The 25,335-nt window shown below is 34.9% G+C and overlaps 1 long non-coding RNA gene across 1 annotated transcript in view; it reads left to right on the top strand.

Moving 5' to 3' along the window:
* The first annotated feature begins 3,478 nt into the window (after positions 1-3,478).
* Positions 3,479-25,335, top strand: part of LOC141396729 (uncharacterized) — a 198,428-nt gene continuing 176,571 nt past the window's right edge. The window contains exon 1 of the long non-coding RNA XR_012411233.1: positions 3,479-3,545. This is a non-coding gene — a long non-coding RNA (uncharacterized lncRNA). The remainder of the gene's footprint in view (positions 3,546-25,335) is intronic.

Raw genomic sequence — 25,335 nt, 5'->3', positions numbered from 1 at the left:
TATTAACGTAGTTTGGATATATTTTGAAGATTTGTTTTTTGCAAATTCGTTTTTTTTTCTCTCCATCAGATTTTCACACTACCAGCATCAATAAAGTCAAAACTTAATCATCTTAAGATTTAACAACGTGAACAGTATTTGTTTCGTGGTTATATATTCTTAAAAAAGTAGAATAGGAAATTAAGAAAAATGGAAAATTTTAGTCTTTTTCCAAAGAAGAAATAATTCTCAATAAAGCAATAGATATAACTGAGGAAGAAAATTAATATCTTTTATGTTAAATGAGCAGAATATTTTTTGATGTTAACTTTTTCTATGACGCTAACTTTTTTCCAATGGATGAATTTATATGCCCTATACTACATGTTTTCGCATTTCCCCTTTGTTTTGATGGCTACTTTCTTAATTGGACCGATGCAAAATATTTGTCTCATAAACCGAATTAAAAATACATTTCTATACCTGCCTTTTCAGATTCGATCTGTTTTCCATGGGTTTGTGGCATCTGGCGTACAGAGAAGATTTGGTCTATAGAACATTTGTCACTTCTATAACGCTTGAGAATTATGCCTCTGTAGTTGGCATAAATTGTCTTCTTGTCTCCTTTATTGTGCACGGGTCATAACAGACTTAGGCAAGTTGGGTATGCCTTCTTCTAGTTGGTTTTGTTAAGCAATTAAGGCATACTCTTTACCAGTGTGTCGCTCATCAGCTTCTCCTTCCTTATTGTTCTTCAGCCGAATAATTGTTGTCATGACCTTACATTGACTAGCTGTAAACACACAATGCCGTCGCATGGGTTGGGTTCTAGGATATCTTCATCGCTGTCCATGTTCGATACTAAAAACTTTATAAAAATCTCTTTCCATATCCTCAGTATTCTACACGTATTAGTTACCGGCTTCCTTTCATCATCTATGCCTGCACTACACCCTACAGTTTAGGGTTCTACACTCTGGTAATCTTTTCGTATTTAATTCTGACTCATGAACGTCTCGAATTTCTCACGTTCACGTTTTTTTCTGCTATGAAAATACTCCCTACAAGGTCCTGGTAATTCGAGTCTAAAGGCCAAAATTTGATGCGTGAATTTTCTTAAAAAACCTATTTTTTGCGTTTAAAATTTACAAGTGTCATTTGAAACCCGCGTGAATTAAGCTTTTTTACGCGACGGATCTAACAAGCCCTTTAGCGATTGAATCCATCCAATAAAACTGCGGCTAAAGATACCTTAGAAATACGAAAATCAGCAAAAATATATTTTGACAAATCCGCGTATTAATTTGCGACTTTCGTTGTAAAATTTTTTATTAAATTACAGAGATACGCGATTTCACCCAAAATAAAATGTGGAGGCACATCCGCAGTTTTTGAAGAATATATGTTCTTCAAATAGGTGTATATTGACGTATTTTTAATGAGCGCTAATGAAACCGGATGTGCATCAAAATCGTATGCACATTGCGCGACTTTTACCCACTTTAAGGTTTTTGGCATTGTGAGATGCAACTGACGGCACACAGTGGTCGCTGAGTGAAACATCGAAATATCCATAGATATTGAAAGAGATTGATTCATTGTATCTAAAATCGGATGCGCATCAACTAATTTTAAATGATTCGCGAATAACGAGCTTTTTAATTTTCATATTTTTTTAATGAAAATATTACGGACAATTTCCTATCCTTGTAATTTATCGCAGTAAGCAACTAAACTATCGCGATGGTAAACCATATTTCGCGATAAAGTTTTAGCAGAATACATTAATTATTGTTTGGTATTTTAGCGAAATAGTTGGAGAACTCCCAAATATATTTTTCTAATTTTTCTAATCGAACCAAAAACAAGTAAGCAAAGGCTATGGTCGGACAGGGCCGACCATACGATACCCCACACCACTACTCTGCGAATTATCTTTCAGCAAATCAAAATTCGAGGCGATCTGGCTATTATTGCGACCAACAGGGCAGCTACAAAATTTGATAAAAATTATGTTTTTGGTCCATTTCACCCGCTAAATATTTTACGATCATCACCAATAAGAATAGGTGTCTATTCTGAACCTGACCTCCATGCAAAATTTCGTGACGATCGGACCATAATTGCGGCCTGGAGTTTGATTACAATTTATAATGGACAGACGGACGGACACACATCTCAAAATCGCTTTATCTCGCCGAGATATGTAGATTGGTCTACCACATTGGGGATCTCCGACGAATATGTATTTCGCGGTGTTACATGAATTTTTTCCAAAACAAACTTATAATACCCTTTCCACATAGTGGTGTAGGGTATAAATATATTTGGAATAATATCACTGTGTGTAATTTTTTGAGTCATGTTTTATTAACTATATTCTGACTCCACAGTGTGATAGAACACCAAAAATGAGGAGACAAGTGTCTCGCCGTTTTTCCCTATCTCATCAACTTTCGCGGTTATAGGCCTCCAAAGGTTTGAGGCTTTGATGTAAAAAGGGCCATTTAGTCAAGACTATATCTTCCAAACCGTTAGGAAATTTGAATTTATCTCGGAGGCAAAGTTGTAGCTCTTGTCTTAAAGAACAAAAAATGTCAACACATATAACCTATCAAACTTCATTTGCAAGGTCCAAATTGCCATGGTCAAATTTCTTTTAAAATTTTTCTCAAGTTTTGTTATACAGCTATCAAACCGATCAAATTTGAAGCAAACAACCAACTACAAAAATGCACCTCAGATCTCAATAAACATCTTTCTAGAACATACGAACTTTGAAGGAACAGGTCTTAATGCTCAAAATAGCAAAACAATTGCGATTTTTATCCTCTTTTCTCGGCTTCTGCTCCATAGATATTAAACCGTTAAAAATTCAAGAAAACAATCAACCACAATAGTATAGCTAACGCTTCAGTAAACAACTTTCTGTCCATGCATTTTTGTTCGCAACGTACAGGTCGCATTTATTGCCCGATTCAGCTGAAATTTGGGGAATATAATTTTTTTTAGCAAAATTGCTGCACCAAACACGCTATATACTTCTGATTTCGATAAAATGTGGACTGAATTCGGTCTAGAAATAAATGTGCCAAATTATATCGAATTCGGTTAAGATTTGGATATAGCTCCCATATATATTTTCGGCCGATTTCAAGTATTTGCTGCACCAAACACCCTATATCCGTCCAATTTTAATGGAATTTGGAATATTTGACCGAACTTGGTCTATAAATAAATGTGCCAATTTATATCCAAATCGGTTCAGATTTGGATATAGCCCCCGTTTTTCCAAATCCAAATTGTAGCAAATTTGGTACCATTTATTACACACAAGTGGGAATTTCCAAAACCTTTTCCTTATCCCAATACAAAATTTCAAAATTCAAGCTCAACCCCTTTAGTAATTATCGTCTTCCAAAAACTTCCATATCTAAACACCTACAGATAGTAAGTAAACCCCATACAACACAAAAGTGACTCTAATATCAAATTTTAGAATTCCAGCGCTGTCCGTACACCAAATACCATATTTGGAAAAATTTAGCACTTTTCGTGTATTTATGGTACGTATATACATATTTTCTAAACCACCTCCATATACCAACGCTACACTCCAGCTCTATCCCTACACTCCATAACAAAGCACAAATTTCCGAAATCTCATTTTGTATCTCCATTCCACATACCAAACGATTCCAAAATCATTTCTACTTAGCACTTTTTGTACAACCTTCACTTCATTCCAGCTCTCCGTACACCCAAGCACAAGTTGTACCAAATTTAGTACTTTTCGTACAAATAAGTAAGAATTTCCAAAACTACCCAAATCATGGTGTATAGGATCTTAATTCCAAATGCCAGGATTCCAGCTTTATCCGTTCTACCATATCCAAATTGTAACAAAGTTAGTACCACTTAGCACTTTTCGAACACATAAGTACGAATTTCAAAACTACCTCAATCCTATACTCCAACAGTAATCATAATTCAATTTCAGGTTTCCAGCTCTATCCGTTCACCCAAAAGCAAGTTGTACTTAATTTAGTACCCTTCGTACACAAAAGTACGAATTTCCAAACCTATCTCCAAATTGCAGGTTTTCATCTCTATCCATTCCGCCAAATTGTATCAAATTTAGTACGATTAAGTACTTTTGGTACACATAAGTACACATTTCTATATATCTCACTCTACACTTCAACAGTAATCTTAATTCCAAATTTCAGTTTTCCAGCTCTATCCGTTCATACAAATTCAAGTCCTAATAAATTTAGTACCATTTAGTACCTTTTGTAGGAATTTCTAAAGCCATTTCCTTATATATACACCACTTCCTAATCTTGATTCCCACACCAAATTTCAGATTCTAGCTATATCCGTTCAAAATATACAATTGGTACCCAATTTAGTGAATTTTAGTACTTTTCGTACACCTCTAGTTCGAATTTCCAAGAACCTGACCTTTCTCACCACTACACACCTACAAAAACCCACACACAAAATTACAGTTGCGGAACTCGGTCTAGAAATAAATGTGCAATATTATATCGATATCCGTTCAGATTTAGATATAGCTCCCATATATGCTGTTGGCTGATTTTGGCCTTGAATTCCTCTGCAACTACTAGACCGAATTTGGTCGTTTTCGATGCATCGGAAAGCTGAAAGTGTTATCTGTCGAACAAAATATCTCTATCTGTTCAGTAGTTACGGAGTTTTGACGAGGAAAAATGATTCCGAGCCACTGTGCGCCGCATAGCTTATAAGAGTTCAACAAGGTTTCTTTGTCAACCCCCCAAATAATGACGGCCAGCGACGTGAGGACTTTGTTCATACTTCTTAGGATTTTATCGCAAGTAGCAGTGACTTCCGCGGTATAACGTTACCAAATATGTATATTGGGGTAGTTTGTGGTCGAAACCAGGGCAACATCGAGCAATATTTTCAGGTGGAGCCTTATAACGATAAATTAAGGACAGTTTTAAATACTTAACTCCGGTTCATCCAGTTACCATTGTGATCTCATGAGGGCCCAAAGCATTGGACGATTTGGCGTTTCGGATGACATCACTTATCGTAAATTGTGTACCTTCTTAGCCGTAATGCATCCATCATTCCCGGATTTGAGGTTGATTAAACGGTTGCCCACATTTTAGTCAATCCAGTACCAATCTTGCATTGCGTTAGCTTTATCCATAGCATAGGAAAGACCAGTGTATTAGCAGTAACACAACAGTGGCTTAATTGCGATCCCACGAGTTAATTTGCTGTCTTGACAGTATCTTTATCTTCTCTCTTGATTACTGGCGAAACGAAAATGTAGAGATTTGTGATAAAGAGGTTAAAATGGGAAAGACTCCATGTCACCAACCCACCTACTATCACCATTGTCTTCATCCTAAAACAATCACCTAATGGGATGTTTACTCCTTATATTTGTATTTGACTTCAAAACATTAAAGTTGTACTAGAAAAATATCTATCGTCTTAATATCCCGCATGAAATTGTTAAACATTTTCGCAGCTTTTTTCCTTTCTCTTTTTATGTGGAGATTTTTGTTTACCAATTTTACGGTTGTGCTACTAATCCATTCACGTCTTCTGCATCTTCTTCTCCTCCTTATACGTATTTTACGATAAATCCTTAAGACATTTCCTTCTTCAGCTCTCTTTCACCTTAGCTGTAAGATCAAATGTGACTTACCTTAAGTTTGGCGGCAATTTGTCTTTGCTTTGTCACAATGTATGTATGTATATGTGTGCGTTGGGGATTATTTGTTTGGGCTTTGTTTTTTTGAAGGAGATTCATTTCTTACATTTTCTTCAAAAACAATTTGTATATATTTTTCCTTAACATGGTTTTCTAAAGCAGGAAATTATATATTGAGGTAAACAATGCACAGTGAATACATGCCAAAAAAAAAAACAAAAAATCAAGAAAACATGGAATAAAATTTGCCTGCACCTAACTTTATAACCACCCTGTCATTTAAGGCCAAATGAGGATTATTGTTTGGCTATGGCTAAAGGGGTATATAGAATTTAATACGATAAAAATTCTGCCTATTCGAAATAATGATTTTAGATCCCACATATGTTATGACGAAATTCCTAAGAGACAATTTGAGTCGACTTAGCTATGTCCATCCATACTTCTATATGTCTGTTCGACTGCCTGGTGTAACCGGTAACTTTCCAAGGCATTTACCAATTTGATCGTAACCGAAGATAATCTGTCAGCAAGTGCAACGTTCACATATGACACAATTTTCTGACGAACTGTAAATACGTCGAAAACGTCGTATGCCTATTTTAAAATGTTTACCCATGGCCTTGTGGACTCGATCATAATTCTAAAATGTCCTAAGTACTCAGCTTAAATCAAGTTCAGAAGGGACCCCATAGGTCGACTGCTTGTACCTTCCCAACAAAATTTCGAAACAAAACATTGATAGATCCCAATTTAAGGGCTGCTTGAGAAAAGTTTTACAATTTCAACACAATGCAGTGCTCGTGGTCATCATTGTAATTATATAACATTTTAAGAAAATATGTCGATACTTCAAACCTGGTACCCACCAACTCAAGGGTGATCCATTTATAGGTTCCTACTTTCTTAAAAAAACACAGAAAAATCAAATTGAATGGGGAATATTTATTATCATTTGAAAGAACATTCGATGACATTTATTTTTTGCAGATTACGTGTAACAGATATTGGTCCATCCGTTGAGTACAATTTTCAATGACTCGTTCAAGCTTTTCGACTTTCCGTTTTGTTGAAACCAAATGTCGCCGAGATTACGAGCTTTAATTTCAGACATGAAATAGTCGGTTATCACGGCGCAATAACGGTCGCCACTGACGATGAAGTCCTAACCGGCATAATTTTGAAGAAATAGAGTCCAACGATTCCACCGACCCACAAACCATTAATTTTTCTGGATGAAATAAAAGCTCTTGAATCTCATTAAGTTGTTCTTCTTCCCAAATGTGGCAATTTTGCTTCTTTACATACCTATAAAGCTGGAAATGCGCCTCATCACTGAACAAATTAAGGCTCGAAACACACTCCCCACATAACGCGAATTTTTGTAATAAAGTTGAACGATTTTAAACATTGTAGAGGCGTAAGCTTTTCCATGACAACATGTCAAACAGTAATAAACAAAAATAACATGAACACGTGACACGACCCACGCCAGATCTGTCAAAAAAGGTTAATGACAAAAGTACCACTTGTTGGATGATCAATATGAACAATACCGACTGATGAAAACTTTAACTCTCGAGTCGAATACCCGATTTGATCGATACATTGAATATCGTAATATTTTGTTCAAAATTTCACTCCTTCGAGTACCGTTTCCACCTAGGTTGAAACATTTAATTTTGATTAAGAGCAGTTAAAAAACTGTTCGAGGATCTTTTTGGAATTTTTAACCGAAGGTAAGACCTTGTCGTCCTTATTACTACAATATAATTTTTTCCTGGGCAAATCTAACTTAATGACACAAGTTCAAAAAATCCTATGGTGACCAATCAAAATGGCTGGTGCGCACGGTAACTTTTAATAGGCACGATTGTTATTGGTCAAGCCTTGCTCATTGGAATATTTCTCTCAAAGTTCACCCGTAAAACTCGAAGATCGATATGTTCCTTTGGGTATCACCATACAAAAGTTCAATACTTCTAAATTAATTCTCTTTCGTGTTGAGCTGTTATGACCTAAGAGGTACATTGAAAATTTAGGGATCCACCGAAGTCCCACACATTCAACCATTATGCTAAGTTTCACGGATGGTTAAGTCCAATCATCAGGCATATCAGAATGTTATTTGAATGGGTGGATGAAGGCTAGTATCCAAGATATATACGAATTAATGTCAATTATTTAATTCCAAAGTCTTCCTATAGTCCGACTTGGCTGGTAACCCTATTTTTAATTCTTATCACAAATACTATGGCATCTTTTTTCTCTTTATTTGTATTTGTCCTTCGGTACCAGAAGATTTTATCATCAATATTTGTCATTGGAAGTTTTGACAAGTTAATGGTGGCTTAGAACGCTGAGACGCCGGCAACCGTGTCCAGTTTTAGCCACTTCTCCCGTCGTGTTGAATTTTAATAGTTCGATGATTTATTTTTTTTGTTATTTAAGTTTGTAAGATGACGGAGATTTTAACACTAACATTGTATTCTCGGGAGCAAGGAATTCGTAACATTATCTACAATTAATTATTGCTATTTTCTAGTTCATATAAAAGCATGGTGCTGTACACACTCCACACCCAAAGTAAATTTAGATAATACATTATAATCTTAACTACACTACCAACCACTACCACTCTTAAAATTTATAATGTTTGTAAACAGAAGGCTCAATAAATTAAACCTTAAACCTTAGTTCGATGATTGGTCTAGTACTTCGGGTGATTCCTTCAATAAAAAACTTAAAACTTCTGCGCCTTAATCCACTTCTCGTATAGTATTGAAATTTTATAGTTCCTTTCATACGGGCTTCGAAAAACACTGCAGTTTGGGATCGCTTTGAAAATTTTTTCAACTTGTTTTTCTCTCGGCCCTGATTTCGGTGGCAAGTACATTCATGTATTCCACAAAAACCCCTGTCCACACCAACTGAAATGTCTGATGAGCTCTATAACTTACGGTCCGAATCTTAGCACATTGTACGACTTCGCCCATCTGTTGTAATCACTCCAGTGTCCACAATAATTGAGATAGAGCGCTGTGTTTTTGCACCCATAGGCAGGTCAGGAGATGGGCTTTATCGACCCACGTCTTGGTATAACCCCCATATAACGGAAACTCCCGATTTTCGGTATTTTGGGGATTTTTAGCTATATATTTTGACCGAACTACTTGTAATTTGTATATTGGGGTTCACAGTGGTCCAAAAACCACTTCACTGAAAATTTTAAAAATAGGTCAAGGTTTTGGAATAGCCCCCATATAACGGTACATCCCTATTTTCGGTATTTTGAGCATTTTAGATATTTTTTGTACCAAACTACCTGTAATTTAATATTTAAGGTTCACAGTGGTCTCAAAACGTCTCCACCAAAAACCGCCATATACAGCCCCCATATAGAGTACCTCCCGATTTTCGGTATTTTGAGGATTTTAGGTACAATTTTTAACCGAACTACCTGTAATTTGACCATTAAGGTTCCCAGTGTTCACAAAACATCTCCTGCAAAAATTGTCAACAGAGGTTCACGTTTTGGTATAGTCCCCATATAACGGTACCTCCCGAGTTTCAGTATATTAAGAATTTTAGCTATAATTTTTAACCAAACTAGCTGTAATTTTACATTTGAGCTTCTCAGTGGTCACAAAACGTCTCCATCAAAAATCGTCAACATAGGTCCATGATTTAGTATAGCCCCCATATAACGGTTCCTCCCGATTTTCGGTATTTTGAGGATTTTAACTAAAATTTTTAACCGAACTATGTACACTACACGTCAGTAGAATAGAACACCTACATTTTTGTTAATGTTAGCGTATTTATGCCAAAACGAATGAGTCTACGATTTTAATCTTGTAGGGATTTAAAGCCTATGATGTTCCGTATCAAACACAGAAAAAAGTATGTTTCTAGCTTTTCGCGAAATGATTTTCTGATCATTTTTTCTATAGTACTATGAAAAATAGGCATTTATTTTAGGTCATCAGGATAGAACATTCATTTTGTTTTCGCGAATTGTGGAGATATTAACGCCGAATTTTCGTTCAGTCGATAAAGCGGGGCTTTCTAATCAGTTTTCACCAATAAAACCATATAAATAATTCCGCGGTAACCGAAATAACAGTGTAAACGGGTTTAAATTGACAGATAATAGAAACATCTCGGAATATCAATAAGAGTCGCGCAGCTATGTCATATTTCTTCACAATAAGATAGAATATGACACAGACAACCTCGACGGATACAATCGAGTGCTTCGGATGCTGAAAAGATGGAACATTTTCAAAATAAGTAAAAACGTCAAAATTACTTATAAAAACCTTGACTTTTTCTTCAATAAAATTATTTTTCCGCGAACAAGTCTGCCGTTAAAAGGTTTGGACATGTGCTCCACATTTAAAGGAAGACAATCTGATATGAAAACGTCCGCTATTTTAATACACTGAGCAAAATTTTAGCAAATTTTTCAAATTGAACATACCCTTTGGACTTTGCATTTTATATGTGTTCTTATTTCGGCGTCCGCGACTGTTCCCAATAGTGTTATGTTCCAATATTAATGGACCAGGTTATGCTCTCCATACCGGATTTTACGAATTAGTCGTTTTTTAACTGAACTCGCATATGTAATAGCCCCGTTTTCGCGGGAAAACACAGCCATGGAAATCGATGTTTTTGGTTGCGTAAGTTGCTTTTAAAAGATACTAAAATTTTGCTCAGTGTATTAAAATAGCGGATGTTTTCATATCAGATTATCTTCCTCTAAATGTGGAGCACATGTCCAAACCTTTTAACGGCAGACTTGTTCGCGGAAAAATAATTTTATTGAAGAAAAAGTCAAGGTTTTTATAAGAAATTTTGACGTTTTTCATACTTATTTTGAAAATGTTCTATCTTTTCAGCATCCGAAGCACTCGATTGTATCCGTCGAGGTTGTCTGTGTCATATTCTATCTTATTGTGAAGAAATATGACATAGCTGCGCGACTCTTATTGATATTTCGAGATGTTTCTATTATCTTTCAATTTAAACCCGTTTACACTGTTATTTCGGTTACCGCGGAATTATTTATATGGTTTTATTGGTGAAAACTGATTAGAAAGCCCCGCTTTATCGACTGAAAGAAAATTCGGCGTTAATATCTCCACAATTCGCGAAAACAAAATGAATGTTCTATCCTGATGACCTAAAATAAATGCCTATTTTTCATAGTACTATAGGAAAAATGATCAGAAAATCATTTCGCGAAAAGCTAGAAACATAATTTTTTCTGTGTTTGATACGGAACATCATAGGCTTTAAATTCCTACAAGATTAAAATCGTAGACTCATTCGTTTTGGCATAAATACGCTAACATTAACAAAAATGTAGGTGTTCTATTCTACTGACGTGGAGTGTATATGTAACTTGAGATTTAAGGTTCTTAGGGGTCATAAAACTACTCCACCAATAATTGTCAACACTGGTCCATGTTTTTTATAGCCACCATATAGCGGCACCTCCCGAGCTTCGGTATTTTAAAAATTTTAGCTATAATTTTTAACCGAACTAGCTGTAATTTTACATTTGAGGTTTTCAGTGACCCCCTACCCGATTTTCGGTATTTTGGGAATTTTAGCTACAATTGTTAACCGAACTAGCTGTAATTATGAAACTTAGTATCATAAATCGAACTAGCTGTAATTTGACATTTGAATTTTCAGTGGTCACGAAACTTCTTAACTAAACATCTTCAACATAGGTCCATGTTTTGGTATAGCTACCATATAACGGTACCTCCTGATTTTCGATATTTTGAGTGCCTTAACTACATTGCTTAACGCAACTACCCGTAATTTAACTTTTGAGGTTCCCTGTAGTTATAAAACTTTTCCACCAAAAATTGTAAGGATGGGTAGACACATTGATATAGCCCCATAGACGGTACCTTTCACCTGGCTGAACACATTTTTTAGATTAGATTACGTAATTTAGGCATTTGGGGTATCCATGGTCGAAAAATGTTTCCACCTGAAATTATGAAAGGAAACTATTCCATTTTAATTAAGACTATTTTATGGTAGAGGGTATAAAAAGATCTTTTAACGTTTTTTTACTTGTTAAAATTGGGAATGTGTGCGTAGGATATTTAGGTCCGTCGCTCTTTTAATTCGTTTTTACAATAATAAACTGCCGCTTTTTCACTGTCGCAAAGCTGACTGAATTTTTTGTACTTCATGCCGAACAGGATCCATTTTCTAATAATATTTTGCAACCTATACTGATCCACCTATACTGATCTTCTGGTAAAATTTCAAAATATACGTTAAAAGCGTTGATCAATCTGTAAGCAACACCTCATCATTCAAAAATATCGCTTTAAAAATTTGAAACTCACCAACAAAAAACTCTGCTCCAAAAACTATAAACATTGTTAACGTTTTTCATTTAAATTGTACTCCCTGTTGTTTTAGTATACCCAATATTATTAAGCACCATTGTAATATCCTTCCAATGTATACATGGAATCGATCATTTTTCCGGTATTATCTGGTATTTGCAAACAACAAACTTTGCTTCCCAATCTTTTTCTCTTCGTTTGTTTGTTTTGGGGGAATCATATGAACCTAATGTTGATACCGTTGATGTTGCTTTACTACACGTATTTGCTTTGCTGTATTCCTCTGCATTTTTATTGTTCTCCTCTTTGCCATAAGTAGTACCATTGGTAACAACAACAACTATACAAAGGGAAATTACTGAAAATGAAAATAATATCCAAAAAAGCACAGCATTTCACGTAATGAGAGATGATGCTTTGCAGCAGCCATTTCCTCTTAATTAAAAAAACTGTTTCTTATTGCTTTTTTCATTTGCTAGAGTTCCAATTTCTGTGTAATTATTTTCGTCTCGGATTTGGTTTCTTCCTTTAAGAAGAAACATTTTTCCAAACAAAAAGTACAAATCAATTTGGAAAATGTTCGTTCATTGTTTTTTCTTTTTTTGTATAATAATAACTTGAACCAACCGTCGAAACTACAACCAAACTCATCAAACAAAATCACTTGAGAAATACCCAATTGAAGCCACTTTAGATTAGTGAAGTGATTGCTGCCGCTAGTTTTAGTTATTGATGCACTAAGTAGTTGTTCGTTCCTTTGTTTTATTTGCATTTATTTCATATTTTCCTTTTGCTAATTTAAATTGCTTGGCTCGTTGTAATGATTGTTTTACAAATCTTTTTTTCCTGTTAATTTGCAAGTGGCGGGTTTGGTGTTAAGTACTTTTATTTGTTGTCGTAATTGGCTTTTAAAAGTAAGAGCATGTCTGATGAGCCGCTCTACCTACGGCGAAACATGTCATTAAGTCCGGTTCCAACGAGAAAATAATAAAAATTTTCATTTTTTTCTAATAAAAAACAGAAAAAAATTGCACTGTGGTCTTTGATGCAATTTTCGCGATATCTGAAATAAATTTTATTAACGATTGTACTCTTTCCTGTTCTTGAAATTTTTTGTATTAAACTATGATAATTTCCGCGTACAGAAATAAAACTTTATGAAACGTTTGCAATTGTTTCGTATTTTCATTAGGAACAAAACGAAACATAACCCAAGTTGACCGAACTCGCTGTTTAGTTTCGTTTTGTAAACATTCGTGAGTGCGAACAAAACGAAAAGCGAAAAGTTCTCAACTGAAGAATAAATCATAGAAAACGAAACCGTACAAAACACATTTCAATCGTTTTCTTGTTGATTAAAACCTTACCTCCACCGTAGTATGTTCCAAGTATGTATGTTGATGTTAGCTTAGCGCGTTGCTATACAATAAAATGTGTGTGTCTAAATGTGTCATTGATAATTTTAGACAACAAACGTTTGCAAACGATTCATTTTGTTTCGTTCGTGAATGATAAAACCCGGAACATTATAGCCGAAGTACATTTCAGCAATCGTACTGTTTTGTTCTTCTTCAGTTGAAAATTTTGTGGTTTAGTTTTGTTTTGTTTTAAGAACGAAACGATTCAGAAAATATGAAAAGTTTGTGTGTGAATGGTACGGGAATTGTTTCGTAATTTACAAAAAATTTAAGTCATATTTGTTAGTGGAAATCGGATAATTACTATTTTTAAAATTTGTCAAGAACTTTTTTCCTATTTACCACTGTGCAAAATGTGTCATTTTACCAAAAAAATAAAAATATGAATTGAATAAGTTTTTTGATTTTATTTAGGAATTTATCTTAAACATCTTAAAAACTTCTTCATTTTACGAGTTTAAGAATGTTTTAGCAATTAGTAACCAGCTTTAGTGGGTATTACTGACTGAAGTTTTCTTTTGTGCCTGCGATAGCTTTAGTCGTTGTATATTTCAAATTTAAATCCTCTTTCGTATTTAAATAATCATGTTCGGAAAAAAATATTACTTTAGGTTAATGTCCGGCTGGTACAATTGCTAATCCATTCTCAAAATCGAAAAATGAAGCCGTTTCTAAGATGCTTAAGGGAAATATATAAATAAAACAACAAAATAAATGTTAAAAAGTGTAACTTTTTTATTTTTTGGTAAAATGACAAATGTTTCACTCTGATATAAAGGAAAAACGATATCGACAAATATTAAAAAAATTCAAAAAATAGTAATTATTCGAATCCCTTTACCAAATAGAACTCAACATATTTGTATTTAGTCGTAGTTTAATACAGAAATTTTTCAAGAAAAAAAAGAGTACAATCATTGATAAAACGATTTTATATATTAAATCGCGAAAATATTAAAATGCAACTTTGCCAATTGTTTTTCTATTTTTTATTAGATAGGTGATAAAAAATAAAAAATACAAAAAAAGGTTTTTTATTTGGACAAATTAAAGAAGTTATGAAATACTCATAACTTTGTCCATAGTTTTTAGAGAATTCGACTTTTTCAAGGCGCGATATCTCTGGGACCTTAAGTCGAAACAATCTGAAAATATACTAAAATGTTTTTAGATGAGCAGCATTACAACAGCAAAAAATAAAGGAAATCAAACACCTCATTTTGAAAATTGTCCTATTTCACTCAGAAATTCCCATATATATTTTTTATTTTCCTTTTTTGTGTCGAACTTATTTTTCTAAACTTTATTTTACATTATCTTTTTTATAGCACATACTAGAGCAGCAGCCACTGCCAATTTGTTTTTTACCTTAATTTAATGATTTTGTTGCTTACCAATTTGTTTTATTCCTGCATCGGTTAATTCTACGTATCGTTTTTTCCTCATAGTAAAACAAACGTTTTTTTCGTTATTGCTCTTAAAGTTTGAAACTCAACAGCCAAAAAACGCTACTCTAAAAATTGTAATCATTGTTAAAGTTTTCCACTTAAATTCTACTCCCGCTTGTTTTAGGATGCTTTTTATATTTTTTTGAATTTTTGTTGGTTAATTTCGTTTATTGCCTTTTGATCATCTTTTGTGTGGTTTCACTTTTTTGTCTGTAGTTTCGTTAATGTCCATCAAAAGTTTTCCATTACCAGACTGAAGCATGTTGAGAGCTTTCTGTCTATTTCAGTTTTTATTGTATCACAATGAATAGTGTTTTGATGGTGGTCTGATGGTTTTAATTTGTTTGTGTGTTTCTTTTTACATTCTTTTTAACAACAAATTATGAAAATATTATGCCTGATCCAGAACCTGCAAGAAGCTACTAATTTTTACTACGATAACATTTTTTTCCTTTATGTTATCGGAAAAAATAGTAAAAATGAGTTGATTCTTGCAGTTCTGGAACAGACCAATTGTGTTAGATATATGAAGACATTGACCTATACCGACTCATTTCAGGTGAAAAGTTTCATACCCGCAACGAAGACTATGTACCAAGTTTTAGCCATTTCGGTGTTATAATGAGGCTAAACCCTTCAAAACACCGAACATTGCGATGTACCATTCCATGGGGTGTACATTAACGGGTGGACCGATACAGTAAAATTTCTGGGAGAAAGTTTTGCATTCCAAAAGAGGACGAAATATCAAAGGCATTTTGGTAGTATAGTATAGCTAAAATTTTCAAAAATACCGAAAATTGGGAGATATCATCCTATGGGGACAATACGAGGGCGTGTGACCTATACCGATAAATTTCATATGGAATGTTTTATACCCCAAGTGAAGACTAACCACCAAATTTCAGCCATTTCGGTGGAATATTAAGGCCACAACCTTCAAAATACCGAAAATCGGGAGGTTCTATGGGGGTATATGAAGGCGTGGACCTATACCGACAAATTTCATATGGAATGTTTTATACCCCAAATGAAGACTAACCACCAAATTTCAGCCATTTCGGTGGAATATTGAGGCCACAACCTACAAAATACCGAAACTCGGGAGGTACCGTCCTATGGGGGCTATATGAAGGCGTGGACCTATACCGGGGGAAAGTTTTATAAACCCAACGTAGGCTAAACACCAAATTTCACCCATTTCGATGCGATAATGAGCCCAAAACCTTAAAAATTCCGAAAATCGGGAGATATCGTCCTATGGGGTCTATATCAATACATTGGCCTATATAAAGATTTTATGGTAGAAATATTTCTTAGCCTGTGGAAACACAAAATACAAACTTATAACCGATTTTGTGGTCAAATTGGACTAATACATTCAAAGTATCTTAAAATGACGCGTACTATTTATGGGGTCTTATATGGAGGCTATACCAAAACGTGGACCTATGTAAACATTTTATGGTAGATATATTTCTTAGCCTCTTGAAACGCAAAATGCAAAGTTACAACCGATTCAGTGGTCATATTGACTAATACATTCAAAATATCTTGAAATGACGCGTACTATATATGGGGCCTTATATGGAGGCTATACCAAAACGTGGGCCTATATAAACGAAATTTGGTAGAAATATTTTTTAGCCTCTGTAGACACAAAATACAAAATTACAACCAATTCGATGGTCAAATGGGACAAATATCCTAAAATTTCCTTAAAACGACGACGCGTCACGAGTCACTTTGTATAGGAGCTATACGAAAACGTGGACCTACATAGATAGCTTTCAATACCAAAAGTCCTATATACAAATAATAGATTTTACCAAAATTTCAACCACCTACTTCAATCCGTTCAGAAGCTAGAATGATTTCCACAGACGGACGGACATAGCTAAAACAAAAAAAAAACATTGTTCCACAACATCCCATACGGGACAAGGGAGACTTCTCTCATATCAATGAGTGCACCCCGATTCATATTAAGCTCAATCATATGGGACCAACTGTTTATCGCCGAAGTCCGAACGGCTTGCCTTAAGACACCACTTCTAGAGAAGTTTTTCCAGGTTGAAATACTCAGGAAATGTCGCCAACATTACTGAGGGGTATTTTGCCACCGTTGAAAAATGTTTGATGTTGCCTGGCCGGGGAATCGAACCACTGACCTTCTGCGTGCAAGGCGGGCGTGCATACCATTGAACCACGGTGGCACAGACATAGCTATATCGATGTAGAATTGCACGCTGATCAAGAATATATATAGTTTGTGGGGTCTACAATGATTATATCGAGTAGTTACAAACGGAATGACAAACATAATAACACCCATCCTATGGTGGAGGGCATAAAAATTAATAATAAGACAGGTAAATGGTTCTCTACAGTGTAAAATTATTAATTTGTATCGCTATACGATGGACAGTATCGTGTTGGAATAACCTACATACAATCTTTATAGGTTGTTTTATGGTTTAATTAAATATGGGAAGCGGACACATTTCGTCTGTGTCATGCTTAGGTGTTCCGCCATTTGCCTGGTTCAAGAAAAACTCAATTTAATGCCTGAGTCTATATAATCCAAGAAACAATACTTTAAGGAGGTATGAACTATAATTAGTGCCCAGTTTCTTGGAGACGATTCGAAACCAATTTCGTTCCAATTACCAACAGGTCCACAATTGAAGATTTCTTTAAAATTAATTTCTGAAACATATATAGATGTAATAGTGGATTTTTAGAAGCTATAGTCGTTTCTTTCTTTCCATGCAAATTTGGACCAACACCTTCTGCACACATAAGGTCGTGGGTTCGATTCCCCGTCCAGGCAACATCAAAAACACTTTTCAACAGTGGCAAAATACCCCTCAGTAATGTTGGCAACATTTCCTGAGTATTTCAGCCATGTGAAACTTCTCTACAAAAGTAGTGTCTTAGACACGACGTTCGGACTCGGCGATAAACTGTAGGTCCCAAATCATTGAGCTAGTATGAATCGGGGTGCACTCATTGATAGGAGAGAAGTCTCCCATGTCCCTTATGGGATATTTGTGGAACAATTATATTATTATATATAAAGATAAAGTCGATGGAGAATTTATTAGTTCATTAATCTAATTATTACATTGACCATATGCGTTCCACAGTACGTTTGATAAAATTTTATATGCAGTAGAAAGAAGACTACTAGCGTAATTGGAACATGTTATCGCATTTTCTTAGTTTTTTATACTTAGGTTTCAATGTGCATCTTTCCAAATGGTGCTTAACCATCACCTTCGCACTTAAACACCTACTTTACTTTATATTTATTTAGAAAGTGTCATAATGTCTTCATCATATCATGCCGCTCTGTATCGAAAATATATTTTGCTTACAATTGCACAGAGGGTCTACATGCCGATTTTGTCAGTACCAGCAATAATCCTCCCAGTTGTACCATGGGTTCCTTAGTGGTAGCCCTTCGTACCAAGTACAACTTTAAGGTTTAGTGAAATAGAAGTCCTGATTGTTCAGAGAAGTAATTGGCTATGTTATGCGATGTATTCTGCGACTGTTTTTATGACTGAAGCTTTCGTGTTGTGCACATTTCTACTTTATTCGTAAGGTTCAATGGGGAGAGAATAATTGCTGCAAAAAGGCAACTATCTTCCTAAAGATGATAAGAAGGTCATTTCATAAAGGACCAGAAAGTCTTCTCATAAAAACCAAGATGATCGTCTTGCAGAAGACCACAATTTATTTTCATAGAAGACAAGAAGGTCTTCAGAAAGCCATCTCAAAGAAGATCATAAGATCTTCTCATAGAAAACCAGAAAAGTTTTTATAGAAGACTAGAAGGTATTCTCATAGGGCCGAAGATCTGATCATTAAAGACAAGAAGGTCACCTTAGGTCTGAAGACTTAAAGGTCTTCTCATAGAAGTCTTGAAAGTCTTCTCATAGAAGTCCTGAAAGTCTCTCGTAAAAGACCAGAAGGCTTTCTAATACAAAACAAGGAGGTCTTCTTTAGGCCTTCCCATAGAAGACCAGCAGCTCTTCCTATTGAAGTCCAGGAGTTCTTCTTATAAATGATAATAAGATACTTTCATAGAAGACCAATAGGCCTTCTCAAAGGAGCCCGAATGTCTTCTTTTAGAATACCAAAATGTATTCTGATAGAAGACCAGAAGGCCCTTTCATAGGATATCGTAAAGGGTTCTCATAGAAGTCCAGAAGGTGTTCTAATAGGAGACAGTATGTTCTTCTCGTAAATGACTAGAATATGTTCTCACAGAAGAGCAAAAATTTCTCTATCCTAGAAGTAAAGAGGTCTTCTCCCATAGTAGACCGAAATGTCTTCTCGGAAATGGTCTTCTCATAGGAGACCTGAATGTCTTCTCATATCAGACAGGAGGTGTTTTCATATAAGACCGGTAGGTGTTTTCATACAAGACCGAAAGGTGTTCTCATAATATACCAGAAGAGCATTTCATAGAAATTCAGAAGGTTTTTACATAGAAGGCCGGTGGTCTCATATAGTACCGGAAGGCCATTTCGTAGAAGACCAGAAGGTGTTCTCATAAAATACCCGAAGGGGTTCTCTCATAGAAGACCAAGTAGCCTTCTCATAGAATTCCAAATGATTTTTTTATAGAAGACCAGAAGATTTTCTGTAGAACAGAAAAAAAAGTTTTCTCAAAGAAGACCAGAAAGTCTTCTCAAAAAAGACCGGATGGTTTCCTATAGAAAACTGCAAAGCGTTGTCATAGAAGACAACAATGTCTTGTCATAGGAGGCTGGCTGGTATTCTCGTAGAAAGCCATAAGCTCTTCTTAAAGAAAACCAGATTATATTATTATAGAAGACTCTAAGGTCTTCTCATAGGACCAAAAAGTCCACTCATAGACGAAAAAAATGTCTTCTCCTAGAAGACTAGATTGTCTTCTAATAGAGAACCTGTAGGTCTTCTTATGGATGGCCATATGGACTTCTTATAGAAGACCGAATGGTCTTATCATAGAAAACAGGTTGGTCTTCTCATAGAATACAGGCCGGATGGCCATCTCAAGGAAAATCGGAAGGTGTACTCTTAAAAGACCGAATGGTCTTTCAATAGAAAACTGGATGGTCCCCCCATAGAGGACCAAAAGTTATTATCATAGGATGACAGAAGACCTTGTTATATAAGGCCAGATTGTCTTCTCATAGAGGACTATAAGGTCTTATCATAGAAGACCAGATAGACTTCTCACAAAAGGGTAAGTGGTCTTATAACACTGTGACACAAAATGGAACTCAAAGTCTGGAGGGTGGAAAATTCCTTTTGGAGATGAAAGCCCTTGATGAGTATACTAAGAACCCAAAAGGCAATTTTCGCCATAGGTCAAGTTTTTGAGATATCGCGCAATGAAGTTTTTAATTTTTTCCCTATAGTACTTGGGAAAATAGCTCCATATCTCCGTTTGGCGTTGTTGCAGCTTTGTTTTGAGGTGACATGTCTTCAGTCAAATCGATCGGCGAATCTTTTTGTGGAACACTTCATTCTCCTAACTCAATGCCTTTCATGTCCTTTTCGTCCTTTATTTCTTGAACCGTAGTGAAAGTATAACAAGATGCGATTTTTGAGCATCCAAATATTCTACAAAAATTTTGCTCAGAAGATTTTAGGTACGGTTCTCTTTGACAACTAATCAATATTGTCCCGTTTTCATTGTCCTTTTTGATGTTTACTGTTTATATTCGACATTGGTTATTTATTGGTATGTAGGCTTACCAATTGGTTATTGCATATGTAGACATCTGCGGTGCTTCTGAAATATTTACCACAAAAAGCGCCTGTAATGAAGAACACGTTAATAAAAAGTTTTCATGGAGGACAGATCCGGTTATCTCAATTTTTGAACCGGATATTCCAACATTAAAACCTACTTTTGAACCGGTTTTAAGTAACCGTTTAAACTTATATGTATACCATTAAAAAGCTTATAGAGTTGTCAATCAAATTAAATTAATTCCCTAATGAAAAATTTGCTAGTTGCAGTTCTAGAACAAAAAAACCGTTTTCTTAAACCATTTTTAAGGAAAAATATCAGTACGCGCAAATATGGAGATCAAAAGCTGGGGGGTGAAAAATTCTTTTTGGCGATGAGTGCCGATGAAGATGCTATGATGAACCGGGAAGGAAAAATTTCTGAGTTATGGCGTGATCAAATTCCGTTAGGGTTTTTGTCATGTAGGTATGTATAGTTTGTCAAGAAAGAATTCGTTTCGCTATAACTCAGAAGTTTGACCTATGGCAAAACTGTCCTTCCGGGTTCACCATATTATCTTCATCGACATTCATCGCCAAAAAGAATTTTTCACCCCCAGCTTTTGATCTCCATATTTGCGCGTACTGATATTTTTCCTTAAAAACGGTTTAAGAAAACGGTTTCTTTGTTCTAGAACTGCAACTAGCAAATTTTTCATTAGTGAATTAATTTAATTTGATTGACAACTCTATAAGCTTTTTAATGGTATACATATAAGTTTAAATGGTTACTTAAAACCGGTTCAAAAGTAGGTTTTAATGTTGGAATATCCGGTTCAAAAATTGAGATAACCGGATCTGTCCCCCATGAAAACTTTTTATTAACGTGTTCTTCATTACAGGCGCTTTTTGTGGTAAATATTTCAGAAGCACCGCAGATGTCTACATATGCAATAACCAATTGGTAAGTCTACATACCAATAAATAACCAATGTCGAATATACAAAAAATCAAAAATAGTTTTTTTCTGAACCTAGACCGAGTAAACATCAAAAAGGACAATGAAAACGGGACAATATTGATTAGTTGTCAAAGAGAACCGTACCTAAAATCTTCTGAGCAAAATTTTTGTAGAATATTTGGATGCTCAAAAATCGCATCTTGTTATACTTTCACTACGGTTCAAGAAATAAAGGACGAAAAGGACATGAAAGGCATTGAGTTAGGAGAATGAAGTGTTCCACAAAAAGATTCGCCGATCGATTTGACTGAAGACATGTCACCTCAAAACAAAGCTGCAACAACGCCAAACGGAGATCTGGAGCTATTTTCCCAAGTACTATAGGGAAAAAATTAAAAACTTCATTGCGCGATATCTCAAAAACTTGACCTATGGCGAAAATTTCCTTTTGGGTTCTTGGTATATTTATCAAGGGCTTTCATTTACATATGAAATTTTCCACGCCCCAAAAATGCTGCTGCACGGTGTAATAGAATTGCCACATTGGGCCACATATGCTCCCCTTCCAAAGTGTGATTGAAATTACTTCAACGACCCAGGGAAAATTCAGATCCGTTGTGCGTTCAACGCTCTCCGTCGGCAGGCGAACTTTAAACAAACCTTAATGTTCGTTCGCGTGACATAGTGCGTAGTGTGTTCGGCTACGAATCAGAAGTTGCATGATCAAATCCGGCAGAGAACGAATTAAAGTAAAATAAAAATGGGAAGTGGTTGAAATTGAAAACAAATTCCACCTCAACTGTTCTAAATATAGATTTGTTTAGCTTATTATTCAAGTTATTTCTTATTCTAGAATAGAACAACACTATGCAACATTGAAAATGCAAACAACTTCTAGTATGTATTTTTTTAAGTACGTATTGAGACTATAAAAACTCTAGTAGTGTTTTGTCCTGTCAGATCCAGTTCGGATTTTATGGCCTCTCTAAACCGGGCTAAAACTACAATGTTTTGAATTTATCGGTCCTTTATTTGGCTTTGCTGTCTTTGGCAATATTGTAGCCCTAAACTAGTAGAACTTATCATTGAACATACCACATATAGAACATCTATATATTTAAAAGGAAATGGTGTTAGTTACTACGCTTATAACTCAAGAACCGCTAAATTGATTTTAACAATTCGCACCAATTCACACACTATTTTGTCAATTTCTAAAAGTTGTATAGACATTTTTTATTAACAATCAAATCGATTTTCATTTATTCTTAAGCGTCTTTTTAGAAAATTAACAGCGAAAACTTTGTTAAAACGAGAGAGTTTAGTTTAGAGTTTGTAAAGATTAGTAGTGGTCTCGGTCAGATTCCGATTAAAAAGATGAATATGAAAACGCTGGAAATGGTTTCCACAGTTTTGAGGAACAAAGTACAAAATCCACAAAATTAGTGGGTTATTTGAAAAATCTAGAGCTCAGGGGTAATTTTATTGGAAATGAGGTTGTGGCATATATGGTAGCATGGGGAGGGCAGCTTTGCCACCGACGTGGATGCCTACTCCAAGGGACTCTAAATATTCATTTACCATACTTTTTCCTTAAATATCAAAATTTTAAAATAAATAAATGTTTGGTTTGTTGGTTGAATAATCAAAAATTATACTAAAATTTACAAAAAGAAACTGATCCTATCATTCAATTGAAGTTGGTATGTTGAATTTAGATATAAAAGATATAATCAACAAAATCACCATTAATAACAACAAACAGTTTAAATTTATTCGATATACGTAACTTAATCAAATTAAATTTCTTAGCTACTAAAAATATGTCTTGGTTTACAACATCTAAATGGTTTCAAGAAATTAATAAAAACCAAAAAAATATTGTTCAAATACTAAAGAATAATCACAACATCAACCTTTCCAGAAGAGATCAAATTGTTATCACTAGGTTAAGACTCGGTCATACAAGATTAACACACACTCACTTTATGGATAAAAATGCAAGTAACCGCTGTCCTTTCTGTGATAGCATTGATATAAATTTAAAACACATATTTTTGTATTGTAATCACTTCCAAACAGAAAGAAGAAACATATTTTCCAACAACAATATATTAAATGACCTAAATGATTTAACACCACAAAACACTGAACTTATTCTAAAATACGTTAAAACATGTAATTTATATAAGCTTATCTAAAAGTCATATAATATTGTATACATTAAACTTATTTTAAAATGCTTACATTAAAACATGTAACTTATATAAACTTATCTAAAATTCATATAAAATTGTAAACATGTAAGCTTAAGACCTTTGTTGTCATAGCTTCTTATCTGGTATATCTTTTATAATTTTATTATAAACAGATATAAATGAATAAAATAAAATAAAATAAAAATAATATTACATCAATACGATACGTTTAGCATAGCCAACCCATCCAGGCATAGGCGCCCCAACCCCAACCTGTTTCATAATATGAATAATTTTGGCATTTATAATTATTTTTTAATACAAATTATTTGGATTTCTATTCTTTAGGAGTTGTCTTTTAACGGTATTAAATGTATTTTGGATATCACCAAAGGCAAACCAGATGTAACAAAATATACCTACCATGAAAATCAACTTCCGATTAATGTCGTATAAAATTTGAGCAGTACCAGATATATATTGATACTGTCTAGGTTAAATGGTCAAATACATACACATGCATGTATATCGAAAAATATGATATTCAAAATGGGAAAGAAACAAGTAAGAAAGTATCAGTCAACTGTACCCTCAGCCTTTGACCAAAAACAAGAAAGTATCAGTCAACTGTACCCTCAGCCTTTGACCAAAAACAAAAAAGAAGCAAACACAAGTTTAAACAGCGAGTTTAAACCTAGTTTGGAAAAAATTGTTGAAAAATTTGAGAGTTATCCTTCATACTAGCAGTTTAAGCATGTGCCGGCAGTGTGTCATGGACTTACTCCGGAAAAAATTGTACCGTTGTAATAGGAATCGTGAAAACAACCTTCTGCAAAAAAAAATAAACTAGATCCGAGACGAGTCCTCAAAGTCCACATTTTCCAAATTTTGTGTGGGAGGTACACGAAGGATTGGACCCGAAGGACTTGACTGGAAATAATACGATGTGCAAAGTTTGGACCAATCAGAAACTCCCTGCGAGAGTTATCTTCAGGATTTGGCATTTTACATGATGCCGTCAGGGTTTCCTGGTTTTTAGGCCAGTATCTCAGGAAGTATTGACTGCTGAAGAAATTCAAAACTATCTGAGAGAAGCTCCTAAACTTCATTTATGGTGTGTGATAGTTACACGAAGGAGTAGATTGATATGGTCCATATTCAAACCCGATCTATATCCGGAAGGAATAATACGATTTGCAAAGTTTGGACCAAATCGATTGCGCCCTTTTGTGGGGGAGGTACCCGAAGGAATGGACAATTTGATCCATATTACCTTCAAACTTAAACTAAGTTTGGGCAAGGTGTTACGAAGTTCAAAATTCGGTTCGGTTGATCCGTTCGAGAGTTATCGTACACACCAGACGGGCGGACAGGGCTAAATCGACTCCAAATTGTCTGAAAAAACTTCGTCCAAACACTTTGGGCTGAGGGTATCAAAAGCAAGAAGTAGGAGGTACTGATAAAAAGAAAACCAACTGTGCGTCGCAAAATATGTTATTTGT

Source organism: Musca autumnalis, unplaced genomic scaffold (genome assembly GCF_047663935.1).
Source record: "Musca autumnalis isolate F117 unplaced genomic scaffold, ASM4766393v1 scaffold_3, whole genome shotgun sequence".
In the NCBI taxonomy this organism is placed as follows: Eukaryota; Metazoa; Arthropoda; class Insecta; order Diptera; family Muscidae; genus Musca; species Musca autumnalis.
This window is presented reverse-complemented; position numbering and strand designations above follow the sequence as displayed.